Raw genomic sequence first — 15,184 nt, 5'->3', positions numbered from 1 at the left:
TCACTAGGCTAAAAGGAAGAGTCAAACTGGGAACTGCTTAGGGCCAACCTGACTCCCATTCTCTTCAGAGTCTCCCCTCTGCTCACTGAGATAAATGCGTATCTGCCTGCCTCCTTCGGAGAGGCTAATCAGAAACTCAGAAGATAGCAACCATTTGTCCCTTATCTACCTACGACCTGGAACCTCCCTCCCCACCTTTGCTTCGAGTTCTCCCGCCTTTCCAGACAGAACTGGCTGGTGTCTCATGTCTCCCAACAACGTATGAAACCAACCAAACTGCGCTCTGACCACCTTGGGCACACATCATTAGGACCCCTGAGGTTGTGTCACGGTACACATCCTCAACCTTGGCAAAATACACTTTTTAAATTAATTGAGACTTGTCAGATTTCCTAGGTTCACAATGGCGAAATCCTGTCTCTATCACAAATAAATAAATAGCCAGGGGTTCAGTCTGTACCTGTGGTCCCCCCGTTACTCAGTGTGGGGACTGAGGGGGGAGGATTACCTGAGCCCCAGAGGTCGAGGTTGCAGTGAGTCACAATGGTACCACTGCACTCCAGCCTGGATGACACAGAAAGACCCTGTTTCAAAAAATAAAAATAAAAAAAAAAAAAAGGAGAGAATATGCAGAATCCAACCAGCCCCATTTCAGATAGGAGCTCGTAGCCCTATATCAAATGATTGGTGAATAAATAAACCTCTGTGCCTCAAAACAGGTCAGTTAAGAGAGCTTTAACCATATACCCAGTGTCGTGAACGAGAAAGGGGCAGCAATTGTTTTTGTTTTTGTCACAGAGTCTTACTCTGTTGCCCAGGCTGGAGTGCAGTGGCACAATCTCGGCTGAGTGCAACCTCTGCCTCTCAGGATCAAGCAATCCTCCCGCCTCAGCCTCCTGAGGAGCTGGGACTACAAGTGTGCCCCATCATGCCTGGCGTGCGTGCGTGCGTGCGTGCGTGTATATATATACATATATATATAAATACATACATATATATATATATATTTTGTAGAGACGGGGTTTTACCATGTTGGTCTTGAACTCCTGGCCTCAGTGATCTGCCTGTGCCTGGCCTGAAGCTATGTATTACATTGACATGTAACCAGCTCTGTTAGAGAGAGATACATGTTTGCATGTGCCTAAGACCTCTCTAGAAGGAAACTCAAGTCATTGAGAATGGAAAAGGGACAGGAAGTGCAGAATCTCATCCTGAACAAGCATCAACATGAACAGCTGGGTAAAGGATGGACATGAAAAGACGATTCTACTATGAAGTCACAGAATGTGCAGACAGGAGGGAAGCACATGAAAATGGCAAAAACTCACACGCCACGTGCCTCCAGAAGTGTGTTTTCATAGGAGACTATGGACGGACACATGCTAGGAGTTTGTGAACGTTATCAACAGAACGGGAAAGCTCTGCATTATATGAGACTCTTTACTTTTCAGCAAAGATACCTCCACATGGAGAGGGGAAAAAAACACAAATATCACCAGCTACTACAAATCAGTGAAAAGCAGTCACAACATTTATTTTCTCTGCTGTGTTATTCTTATTACAATTGCCATGTTATCCTCAAGAAATGTGAATTAAACGGTTTTGTGGTCAATTTCCTTCTGAGGGAGTGGTGATGACTTTACATGAACCTATTCAAGCCCTTGGGAACTGGGAACAAGATACATGAGAGCATCCTTTACCATGTGGAGAGCATTTAAAGGGGGACTGAGTTCTGTCCAGTTACCGGCATGCACAACCAAGAACAACTAAGAACAATTCTGAAGACACATTTCATCTCAACATAGAGAAAAGGGTCGCTTAAGAGTGAGCATGCTTTCCTTAATTAGCACCCTGGGAAAAAATGGGCAGAGCTTATTCCCACTGTGAAGTGCACTCTCCACTTCGCGATCATTTAGCTCACATGACTCCTTAGGGTCTCCTCCACCTTAAGTTTCTTTGACTCATTGAAGAAACAAACCACTACTTCCAGGTGGAAATGCACCGACAGGAGCCATGGGTTTGTTGATGTCTATAAGTGCCGTGGGGATGAGGAAAGAAACCCCTCTTTCCTGTCTCTTGTCTCAAAGAAGGAGGAAGTAAAAGTTGAAACACAGCAGGCATGAGGTCCCTGGCCTGGAAGTTAAAGATTAAAACCACCCCACCCTTAAGAACTCAGGCGATCTTAAGGATGGGGGCGATACGGAGAAACGCCCTCTACTGCTCCCATTCAATCTTGCTCAAACCCCCACGCTTACTTCATAAATCACGACCCCCTCACATGTACTTTATAAAACTGTAAACCCAAGACCTTTTCAAATGTAACATGTAGAGTTGTAAGCCTATATATAAAGGCAGAGGTTTCCTTGGTTAGGGGAGCTTGGCTGTGAGGCAACTATGCCACCTTGCTCCCGGCCAAATAAATCACCCCTCCTTCCCAGTTCGGTGTTTGAGAGGTCTGATTCTTGCAGCTGCTCCTGCTTCAGTAACACTAGTCAGCCACCTTGAGCCGCTGAAACGTGTTTCATGGCAGCTCCTGCACACACATACTCCTCACGAGGGCCTGGAGCCCACAGCAGGCCCCCAGCCCAACTGCAAGGGTGTTCCTGGGAAGAGGAGGACAGCAAGGGCAGGATAGGAACAGAATAGCTGTGGGAAGGACCATTAACCCCGAGTCCTTTAATTCAAAAATACCTTCAGTCTTCTCACTATAAATCTCATTAAGCTATAAGAAACAAAATAATTTGAAGTTTGACCTAGGGCAACAAGTTATACTTGATAATTCTTCTCTTCCTACAATTTACACAGAAAAGTTCTATGAGCTAGAGTTAACTTAAGTCATGTTTGCAAAGAACTCTGTTATGGATACAACGCTAGCTAATGCCATGGGTGGAAATACCAAAGAATCTGAAAGATTAATCTTGGGCCCAGTCCTATCCAAATAGAAACAATACTTTTCTACAAACAAGGAAACATCAGGAAAACCCAAGTCTTCAGGTTTTCTCCTCTTGAGGTGTAGAGCACGTGGCGCTGCAGTATGCCATCTGCCTGGTGACTTGCTTGGCACATCACCCCCTTCACTTGGCCTGCTTCCTCGCTTACCTCATGAGAAGGTGGGACTGCATCATCTCTACAGGTACTATCTTCCTATGAGTCTGCTCAAGAAATTAAGCCTCACTTTTGGACATCTTACTTACATAACTGTCTCTGTAAAGACGAATGCGACATTAAACTGCAGGAGTCCCAACCAAAGCACAGGTATGTCCCTCCAGCAAAGTGAGACAGCTGAGGTACCAAACTCAGATCACGACGTTACCAAGTAAGAGAGAAACTGATGCATATCCAGGGAGCAGGAATTTAGATATCTCATCTATAAAGAGAGAAAACTGGGCAGAACAAGAAAAGACTGTTCATCCTACCATTAGAAAACAAGCATCACACCAGGAAGATCAAGAGCTTCTCTGCAGCTCCAAAGGCAGCCAAGCACAGGAAGCCAGGGTGGCAGCAGAATGAAGACCGGTAATAAGGGAGGCAGATCAGAATGGCTGGAGCCAAAGGTAGGGAGTGCCCTCTAAAACAAACCTCAAGCAGACACTAAGCACCCACGTAGGGTGAGTATGGTGGTAGGAAACTCAGGCATTAGATAAAAAGGTAACTTCAGCTACTGCAAGTGTGTGATGAATGGACTTCAGAAGGACAACAGCACCTCTGAACAGCAGAGACAGTGAAACATAAAATGCTAAAAAAAAAAAAAAAAAAAAAAAAAAAAAAATCTGGAAAGCAACACAACTTCAACCTGCAGACGGGCTGAAGACACCCTGCTGGGTCCACGCAGTGAAGAAACACATACCTAAGGTCGGAGGAGCCTCCACACACTACTGTGCATAGTCTTTGGGGTACACAGTTAATGAAAAGAGCAGTGGCAGCCGGCAGGTGCAGGGTGTGCTGCCTTTTTGCAAGAAACAGAAATACAAATGCATATGGCTGTTTATATTTTCAGAAAGAAACAGAAGAAAACGATGGGGTAGGAAAGAAGGGACGGGGACGGGGTGGAAGTCAAGCTCATCTGAACAGAACATGAGAGAGAGCTCTGCTTTCAGAACCATAAAAATCAGGGATTAGGTGGGTGCGGTGGCTCACACCTGTAATCCCAGCACCTTGGTAGGCCAAGGTGGGCAGATTCACCTGAGGGCAGGAGTTCAAGACCAGCCTGACCAACATGGAGAAACCCCGTCTCCACTAAAAATACAAAAATTAGCCAGGCGTGGTGGCGCATGCCTGTAATCCCACCTACTCGGGAGGCTGAGGCAGGAGAATCGCTTGAAACCGGGAGGTGGAGGTTGTGGTGAGCCAAGATCACACCATTGCACTCCAGCCTGGAAAACGAGAGCAAAACTCTGTCTCAAAAAAAAAAAAAAAAAAAAAAAAAAATCAGAGAAGAACAAAGTCCACTTATTTATCTCAATGTTGGTTACATGAGTGAGTTCAGTTAGTGAAAATTCACTATACATTAAAAAAGTGCATGTTTATTATACTTCACTAACAATGTCACATCAGTGGCCTAAGCATCAGAGAATTACGTAACTTTAAACAATAATTTGACAATATATTCCAAATGGGATATATCCTAATGTCAGTATCATTACTGTAAGAATATATTGTCTGAATACGTGCCATGCATTATTCACACACTAGGTACCCCATAAGTGTGTTTCAACAGGGAACTGTGGATGGCACATGCCTAATGTTTGTGAGAGTCATCTGCAGGAGGGGGAAGCTCTGTATTATGTGAGGCTCTTTACTTTTCAAGGATACATCCATCTAGAAAGGGAATAAAAGATGCTGAAGCATCACTGGCCACTACAAAATCGGTGAAAAGCAGAGTCACAAAATTTGAATAGGTAATCAAGTTATTATCACTAAGAACCAAGATTTTAGCAAAAGAAAGTGATACACATTGAACCGACTGTGATGTCCAAACAGCATCTCACGGCAACAGACTAGGGTTTCTTAGAAACATGACTGACTCTAGGTCTGAGCGGAACACGGACCAGGTGCAAGACCCTCCTGTGACAGGCAGCAAGGGAGCAGTCACAGACCAAAGGTCACACCCAAAGATGAGGCAAGCCAAACTTGGGTGGAATACTACAAGCACCAAAACATGGTTTCCGTGGGTTAAAGCACAATCACGTCCACATCCACAGGTTTGTAATACTGGGGGAAACGCTACAGAAACGAACTTCAACTTTGCACACTATTAGTTCCAGTGCATCCTAAACACTGATAAAAGAAAGAAACCATTCATTTCTTCTATCTCCCCAGCAGGAACCACATTTCAGAATCACCAAAACTGATACGGGAAATCTTATTTAAATAAGAATAGAATTAGAAAAATCTTCACTTTGTAATTGTCAGCTGCAGGCTGAACAATGGCCTCCTGAGATATTCAATTCCTAATTTCTGGATTTGGATATGTTACAGATGAATTAAGAATCTTGAGACAGGAGATCATTTTGGATTATCTGGGTGAGACCTAATCGAAATCACAGGTGTCCTTTAGATCAATGATAGAGGAGGGGACCACAGCCAAAAAATGGCTGCCACGAGCTGGAAAAGGCCAGAAAGCAGATACTCTCCGGAGCCCCCCGAGGGCACCCAGATACCCAGACTCTAGACTCATTTCAGCCACACTGTCGTAATTTGGCACAGCGGCAAGAGGAAACTAATACACCAACTAAATAACCGGTACAAGCAGCAAGCAAATGGCCGTTAAACTCAGTAGATAACTGGCTGATAAAGAACTCTGTAGGTCCAGCCTACCGACACTGCAGCCGCCATCATGTGACCTGGTTGCTCAATACGCAACACAAAGCACAGTCTATGGAATATTTCTGAAATCCTCCCCGCCAAAACAAACGCTGAAACCAATTCAGCATCTAGACCTAGCTACAGGGAACACGAGATTAGAGAAACACATTAAATAGTGTCACAACACAGTCAACCAAATCCCAAACTTGGGACATTCCACAGCACAAACAAACCTATTGCCTTCATAAATAAATGGCATTAAAAAAAAAAAAAAAAAAAAAACACAATGCAAAGTATAGATTTTAAAAGAGCCAAGAGACTTAGAGACTTAAACCAAATGCAATGTGGAGCTCTTCTTTGTATTTCGATTCAAACAAACAAAGGGTAAAAGGACTTTTTATGACATTTGGAGAAAACCAAAAACAGAATAAATATTGGATAATATTAACGAGGCATAGTTGATGTTGTTAGGTATGGTTATTGTGGTTTTTTTTAAAGCCCACAATTCCTAAAAAATACATGCTGTAAGTATTTAGAGGTGACTAAAAGACCGAGATTTGCTTTAAAATACTCAAATAAAAAATACAAAATATTGGGAGTGGACAGGGATATGATAAAATACTGCCCACGGTGAAGGCTGGGTGATAGGCATGTGATCTCTTCTATTTCGTGGTATGTTTCCAAGTTTTCCTAACAAGGTTTAAAAAGAAGAAAAGAAACCCGGCCAATATGGTGAGACTGCCTGTAGAAAAATAAAAACAGGAAACAAAAAATTAGCCAGGTGTGGTGGTGTACACCTGTGGCTCCAGCTACCAGGGAGGCTGAGGCTGGAAGATCCCTTGAGTGCGGGGAGGTGAAGGCTGTAGTGAGCTGCACCACTGCACTCAGCCTGGCGCAAGACCCCGTCTTGGAAAGAAAAAAAGAAAAGAAAAAGAGCACCGCTTCTCAACGTCTAGAGAACGCTGCTAAAGCTACACTCAGAGGGTGAATCAAACTTGTAAACTTTATTAATGAAGATAAATGACAACCATTCAAGTCAAGATGCAAAGTGAAAACCAAACTAGAAGAAATAAATAAAAGAACTGATGAAATGTAAGACCAGATGCAGTGTCTCACACATGTAATCTCAGCACTCTGGGATCACTTAAGCCCAGGTGTTTGAGACTAGCATGGGCAATAGAACAAGACCCCAACTCCACAAAAAAAAAGAAAAGTCATACATGATAGCATGCACCTGTAGTCCCAACTACTAACAGGCTGAGGCAGGAGGATCCCTTGAGTCCAAGAGTTCAAGTTTACAGTGAGTTATGATCAAGCCACTGCACTCCTAGCCTGGGTGGCACGTGCCTGTAGTCCAAGCTACTTGGGAGGCTGGGGGTAGAAAGATCGCGTGATTAGAGGAGGTTGAGCCCGAAGTGAGCCATGACTGAACCACTGAACTCCAGCCTGGGTGACAGACTGAGACCCTGCCTCCAAAGAAACAAAAAATGAAACAAACAAAAAACCAAATAGGCCAAGTGCAGTGACTCACACCTGTAACCACAGCACTTTGGGAGGCTTAGGCAGGCAGATCGTCCGAGTCCAGGAGTTCAAGACCAGCCTGGGCAACACAGAGAAACCTCATCTCTACAAAAAATTAGCCTGGCATGGTGGCACACGCCTGTGGTCCCAGCTACTTGGGAGGCTGGGGCTGGAGGATCACCTGAGTCCAGGAGGCTGAGCCTGCAGTGAGCCATGGTTGCACCACTGCACTCCAGCCTAGGTGACAGAGAAGACCCTGCCTCAAAAAAACAAAAACAGAAACATAGCTACTTGGTCAATCAAAACAAAAATCAGTTTCTTTGAAAAAAGCAATTGAAGAGCAATTAATTCTCACTAGTCTGACAAAACAAAAGAACACACACTCAAGATTACAGTGATACAATATTATTTTGCCTGGTTTTGAAATAAGAAGTGTTATAAATGGCAGTAATTCTATCTTCTGGTAGCTCCCAAGGAAAGGAGAGCATCTTTGTCTCACGGGTCCCCACGATTTGTATCACACTGGCATTAACTGGGTTCTGATCCCATGAGGGACCAATAACCATAATCAAGGGGCCACTCATATGTCTATGAGCCACAGCCAGCCAGGTCCACCCAAGCAGCTGACCCAGTCTATCTAAAACACATCGCTTATACATGGTAGAAAGAGTGTTTCCCCAAAGGAAACTCTGGGCATTGTTTAGTCTTCCCAAAACAATGAGTAGATGTTGCAGAGACTAATTATAGATTATTTTACAAACATGTACATTTCTATTTTATTATGTATTTATTTGAGACAGAGTCTCACTCTGTTGCCCAGGCTGGAGTACAGTGGTGCAAGATAGCTCACCGCAGCCTTCAACTCCTGGGCTCAAGCAATCCTTTCCGCCTCAGACTCCTAAGGCACTGTGACTACAGGTGTACACCACCATGCCCAGCTAATTTTTTCTCCTAGAGACAGGTCTTGCTTGCTATGTTGCCCAGGCTGGAAAACATTTTTTAACATTTAAAAACATAAATTTTCAAACAAAACACTAGCCCAATAAATTGATCACTAAATTTGACATCAACACTAAGACTGGTCTGTCCTAGGAATACAGTTTTAAAACTAGAAAACACATACTTATGGCTAAAAGGAGGACAAACAGGCTGGAAGCGGTGGCTCACGCCTGTAGTCCCAGCATTTTTGGAGGCCGAGGCAGGTGGATAACCTGAGGTCAGGAGTTCAAGATTAGCCTGGCCAACATGGTGAAACCCTGTCTCTACTAAAAATACACAAAATTAGCCAGGCATGGTGGTGGGTGCCTGTAATCCCAGATTCTTGGGAGGCTGAGGCAGAAGAATCACTTGAACCCGAGAGTCAGAGGTTGCACTGAGCTGAGATCATGCCATTACACTCCAGCCTGGGCGTCAGAGCGAAACTCCGTCTTAAAAAAAAGGAGGGCAAATAAACATATACCTGGCTGACAGACAACCATTTCAAAAATGCCCAAAAAGCAGCCGAGCACGGTGGCTCACGCCTGTAATCCCAGCACTTTGGGAGGCTGAGTCCGGTGGATCACAAGGTCAGGTGTTTGAGACCAGCCTGACCAACATCGTGAAAACCCATCTCTACTAAAATTATAAAAATTAGCTTGGTGTGGTGGTGCGTGCCTGTAATTCCAGCTACTGTGGAGGCTGAGGCAGGAGAATCGTTTGATCCTGGGAGGCAGAGGTTGCAATGAGCCAATATCACCCCACTCCCCCCGGGGCCGGGGGGAAAGGGAAAACACCCCCAAAAAAAAAAAAAAAAAAAAAAAAAAGCCCCCAAAAAACTGATAAAATTCAGCTTATATTTGCTGAGTTTAACATCAGCAAATGGCTATATGAACAATATTTCCCCAAAGTAACATATATTTACTAAAAAGCTAATACTGTAATATTAAAATAAGTAACAAAATGACAAAGATGTTACTATTGTCAAAGACTGTCCAACCGGCCATCTACAGAGACAGGATTAAGCAAGGAGACAAATACCACTGTTTGCAGATCACCTGTTCGGACGATCCCTCTACTAGAGTGAAGCCCTAGTAACAGTGAAGGCAAGTTTGGGCAAGTTGGCAAAACAAAAATTTGACACACACACATACGAGAAGCCTGAACCATGGAGATGATGCCAAGATTCAGCCAGGAGATTCATCACAAAAGCTGTCTGTTCTCTTCCAAGTTCATCTAAGTCCCCAATCAAACTCCAAATAACATCTGTGACAAGCTGAAAAATGTCCACCTAAGACAGGAGTCCCAATCCCTGAAATCTGTTAAGTTTTACTTTATTTGGAAAAAGGGTGTTTTCAGATGAGATTAAATGAAAGATACTAAAATGAGGAGATGACTCTGGATTATCTGGGTGGATCTAAATGCCACCGTGACAGACAGACGAGAAAGTCACCTGAAGAGGGAGGCAGGGGTGGGAGCCACACGGCTACAAGCCAAGTACTGTGGGACAGCTGCTGGGAGATGGAAGAGACAAAGAATAGTCTCTCTCCTACACCCCAGGGAAGTGTGGCCCTGTCAGATTTCAGATTTTCTGCCCCCAGAACTGAGAGAGAATACATTTCCTTTGTTAGCCACCAAACGTGTGGTACTTTGTTACGGCACCCCTGGGAGACTAACACAACATCCCAGTAGGATGTTTTTTTTAAAACTGTAACAAGGATTCCCAAATTCACCTAAAAATAAAACCAGGCTAGGAAATTTTGCAAAAAAAAAAAAAAAAAAAAGTGGAATTTAACTAAAATTAGCAAAGCATACTACAAAGCCATGGTTAGCATTTGGTGTAACTGGCTAAGGAAGAGGCACTTTATGCATGAAACAGACTCACATGTACCTACGAGTTTATTATTTGATACAAGTGCCATTTCAAATCAGCAAGGAATTGGGCCAATTTGCTATCCCCCTTTTGAAAACATATAAAGTTTGATCCCTACCTCACAACATACTCTAAAGTAAATTTCAACAAGATTGAAGATCTAGATGTAAACAATCAAGCCTTGAAGAGCTGGAAGATTAAGGGGGAAAACCTGTGAGTTGGGGGTGCAAAAAGCCTGCAACAATATACACTGTAGATACCACTAAGGAAGATATTGATTTATTTGACCCTATCAGAGCATAAGAATTTTATAGAACACTAATACAGAACTCAAGATACAAATAGAGTTTTTCAATGTTTGGAAAACATCTGAATAGGTTAGAACATATGAACACACAAATCATAGAAAATTAATATAAAATTGCCCACAAACACATGAATAGATGTTTATTTTCATGCACCCTTTATGAGATCAGCAAAGATGAGCAAAAGTGCTCATGAAGTTTTTATAACGGTAAGGGGGAAAGAAAGGACTATTCAACCATCAAGGAAGTGTAAAATTAGAAGGCAATTTAAAAACACATAAGAACTAGAAACATACAATCCTAATTCAGCAATCACACTTCAAAAATGCGACTCTCCAGAAGTGCCTGCAAAAGAATACAGAAGCACAGCTGTAAAAGCTAAGGCTCACAACAGCATGCTACAGGCAAAGAACTGGGAAGAACACAAGTGCGCGTCTGCAAGAAGGAGGTAATACTAAGTGGGACACTGACACCAGGCAGTAACGCGCTGTCACTAACAAGAATCCAACAGCTCGGCTTGTGTATCCGTCTGGAAAAAGTACAGACTACTGCATATTACATGAAAATGAAAAAGGTGCAAAAATAGAGCGTATAGGACCTGGATTTTTTTTTTTTTTTTTTTTTGAAACTGGGGATATGGGCTTCCACGTAAGAGAATATCTATGTAGCTAGGGTATCAGAGCCCAAGTGGAGTGAGGAAGATGTTCATGACAGCAGGTGAGTGAGATGAGACAGCAGCAGGCATCTGGGCAGGAAGGTCAACAAGAGGAGCCTCGTTCCATATAGGGTGAATAACTAAGGAAGTGAACGTGTTAGAGACACAGTCTAGGATCATCACTGTTGGGAAAGGGAGTCATCCACTTGGAAAGTGAGAAACTAGAATAAACCCTGTGGCATTACGTTGGAAATGGGGGAACTAGAATAAACTCATGTTTTTCAATATATGGAGATATTAAAAAGTGAGACAGTGTGTTAAAAATACAAATGCATGTATATATGTGTATGTTTTATATATGTATGTATACACGCACTCTGCAGCTCTGTCGACTGAGAGGACCTGGGGTATAGTAACTCTCCAACAATTTAGCTGGTGCCCAGACCCTGTTTCTCTGAGAACCAACTGCCAGAAAAGGGAAGCAGGCCTTCTTGAAGAAACAGCAGAAAGAAAAGGCCTGGGGCAGGGAAGGTACATGAAGAGCTCAGGATTCCCTGTAGTACCACAAAGCAAGGAAGAGAATGAGGACATATCGGAAGGACACATAGACTGTAATCCCAGAACTTTGGGAGACTGAGGCAGGCGAATCACTTGAGGTCAGGAGTTCAAGAACAGCCCGGCCAACATGGTGAAACCTCGTCTCTCCTAAAAATACAAAAATTAGCTGGGCGTGGTGGCACACACCTGTAGTCTGAGTTACTTGGGAGGCTGAGGCCGGAGAATCACTTGAACCCAGGAGGTGGAGGTTGCAGTGAGGCGAGAGCTCGCCACTGCACTGCGGCCTGAATAGAGTGAGAACCTGTTTCAAAACAAACAAACAAACAAACAAACAAAATGCTGGGCGAGGTGGCTCATGCCTGTAATCCTAGCACTCTAGGAGGCCGAAGCGGTCGGCCTGCCTGAGCTCAGGAGTTCGACACCAGCCTGGGCACTGTGGTGAAACCCTGTCTCTGCTTCTACTAAAAATACAAAAAATTAGCCAGATATGGTGGTGCATACCTGTAATCTCAGCTGCTCAGGAGGCTGAGGCACGAGAATCGCTTGAATCTGGGAGGTGGAGGTTACAATGAACCGAGATCACACCACTGCACTCCAGCCCGGACAAAAGAGGAAAGAAGTGCGAACACCGCAAAAAAAAAAAAAAAAAGGACACGGGAGCGCGAGCTCGAGCTTGAGGGGCTCTCATGGAAGAAACCTGGGACAATGAGCATCAAGTAAAATAACAGTAAAAGGGTGAGAATCAACTGAATTTAACTAGGGAAACCATGGACCAAATACTGACATAAATAAATGAATTGAACTCTGATTAAAATTGAGATAACTGAAAATTTGATTTCATCTCAAAAGTATCTCCCTATGATATACTTAACAGTTACAAAGATTTCACAGTGGAGAAGCCTGAAGGCAGAACCTGCATCAAACAAGTACGGGCACATCACCAGTCAGGGGATTAACTCAATTCCGCACCGCCCGCCGATAGGATGCGGAGAAGAACCCAGCATCCTCCTTGTACTGGTCCAGCCAGAGGCGCAAAACCTAGATCTAATTTAAAGGAAATACCAAACAAACCCACACTAACGGGCACCACAGAATAACTGCCGGTAATGATCAAAAGTGTCAAGGTCAAGCAGAGGAACCATTCCAGTTTGAAGGAGACTAAAGAGAGCTGACCACAGCAGTGATCTTGAACTAGATCCTTTCAGTGGAATGTGAATGCAATGCCTCATCAGAAGGCGGCAACACTTTCATGTCCATTTCCTGAACTTGAGGGCTGCGGTGTGGTTAGGAAGAAGGGTGTCTTGTCTGTAAGTAAACATTTCAAAATATCCCAGGGTAGGTAGGCCTCATGGTCCCAACTTACTCTCAGGTGGTTCAGACAAAGAGCTGTACAGTACCTGTATCTCCTCTGTAAATTCAAGATTATTTTTTAAAAAAATTAATGGAGGATATGTACTACTTCTGTGATTAGAAAAACTAAACACCCTAATTTGGAAACAAACATCAGTATAGGAGAGGGATGGCAGATAACACTGGCCACTGCAGTTCAAAGTCGAAACCCAAATTTTGACCATATCTGTTTAATCATGAGTTCAACCACGAGATGAATGCACATTTCACCCAAACTTTACAAAGCACTGCATAAGGATATGATTACACGAAATATGTTGTCATGATACTAAAGTCTGTCACCCAATCATTTTCTCAAAGTTCCTAAAAGATTTTGTTTTTCCGGTTCACATTCTTTCATGAGAAAGTAGATTCTTTTTTTCTCTTTTTTTGAGATGGAGTTTTGCTCTTGTTACCCAGGCTGGAGTGCAATGGCACGATCTCGGCTCATCGCAACCTCCGCCTCCTGGGTTCAAGCAATTCTCCTGCCTCAGCCTCCTGAGTAGCTGGGACTACTGGCATGAGCCACCATGACCAGCTAATTTTTGTATTTTTAGTAGAGACGGAGTTTCACCATGTTGACCAGATGGTCTCGATCTCTTGACCTCATGATCCACCCACCTTGGCCTCCCAAAGTGCTGGGATTATAGGCGTGAGCCACCGCGGTGTCAAGAAAGCCACAGCACAACCCAGATATGCACAGCAGCACATCCCAAACAACTTCAAGGTCCACACAGGGAACTACCCCCCAATCCCGCCCAATTTTTCCTAGTAGAAGGCTGGCCCCCGGGTGCTCCATCTGGGCAGCCACTAGCACTGCTGAGCCCCAACTGCACACTGCCCTAAAAGATGAAAAAGAAGCAAAACTCAGACACTAGCAAATACAGTAACCCACGACATGGAATCGGAACACTGCCCAAGGAGAGTTAGGAATATTCAGGCAGGGTGAGAAGGGGAGTGACTGCATCAACCAGCAAGGGCTTAAGAGAAAGGAAAACACACATATGCACGCACACATTCCCGCCACTTCAAGACGGCGGGGAGGGAGACAAGACACTCCCTCCCCGCCGTACTGGAATTAAAACACTCGAAGAATCCCAACGCATGCCAAATAAATTCTAAATATACTAAAACAGCCTTCAATAAAGCCATGTGGCCAACTGGTAACAACAATCTAAATATTATATGAGGTGACTGGGGCCAGATTTGATGGAGAAAAGACCCTCACATCACCTTAGTCCTTCACGGGCCAGGTCCTCCTCTCTCTGAGACTGCAGGGCTGAGTCTGGGGAGGCCACGGAGCCCTGTACACAGGCAGCCTGGCAGTCTGCTGAGCTCATTGTGCAGGCGACAAAGGCAACACAGAACTTGGGTCTCGGGGGCTGGCCAGGCAGCTCCAAGCATGACCAATTGTATGAAAATAGAAGCTTCGTTTCAAAAGGAAAAAAACTGTTTTCTTCAAAGTGAATTGATTTCATGTACACACAATGATTTAAGCCAATGCTACAAGATCACCTAATTTTCTACTTATCAGCAAAAGTTTAAAAAGTAAATATCATTAAATCAGTAATATCATTTGAAACACTCATAAATGAGCTAAGTATTAATAATATTAGAAAGCATAAGAGTGAAATTAAGAGTAATATATATATTGCTACAAAATAAAACACATTGGGATGATGTAGTGTACTTGATTTTGTTCACACTAGCCAGCAAATGGTGGGGTGAATAGTATGCACTTGCAATCATCTAATAATATACACTCAGGAGTCAGCACACGAGCTCCAACAAAGAGAACACAAGGCAAAGGAAAAGTGAATTTTAAGGTTCTACTCACAATACACTTCAGTCTCCTATGTACAAGCTACAAGACACCAAGTAACAGGGTTCTCAGCTGTTGAGTGGTTAGAGCCAACAGGCAGAAAAGATGCTGCAGGGCCACCCTTTCCTCTTTCTTTTAATTTTTAAAGAAAAAGAGTTAAACAGGGCAAAAAGTTTCCCACTCTAATTAATAAACAAAAAACCACACATTACAATATTGAAAAGGAAGCCCTAAGGGGCAGAACTTTTTCTTTTCTCTTTTTTTTTTTTTTTTTTTTTTTT

General features: G+C 43.5%; 1 protein-coding gene and 1 long non-coding RNA gene across 7 annotated transcripts in view; one reads left to right on the top strand and one right to left on the bottom strand.

Moving 5' to 3' along the window:
- Positions 1 to 15,184, bottom strand: part of HDLBP (high density lipoprotein binding protein) — an 86,089-nt gene that overhangs the window by 56,994 nt on the left and 13,911 nt on the right. The window lies entirely within an intron of this gene.
- The window catches only part of LOC116543728, a 7,470-nt gene continuing 3,711 nt past the window's right edge, over positions 11,426 to 15,184 (top strand). The window contains exon 1 of the long non-coding RNA XR_004265681.1: positions 11,426 to 11,438. This is a non-coding gene — a long non-coding RNA (uncharacterized LOC116543728). The remainder of the gene's footprint in view (positions 11,439 to 15,184) is intronic.

This window comes from Sapajus apella, unplaced genomic scaffold (assembly GCF_009761245.1).
Source record: "Sapajus apella isolate SASKATOON/1434 unplaced genomic scaffold, GSC_monkey_1.0 scaffold194, whole genome shotgun sequence".
Taxonomy (NCBI): Eukaryota; Metazoa; Chordata; class Mammalia; order Primates; family Cebidae; genus Sapajus; species Sapajus apella.
This window is presented reverse-complemented; position numbering and strand designations above follow the sequence as displayed.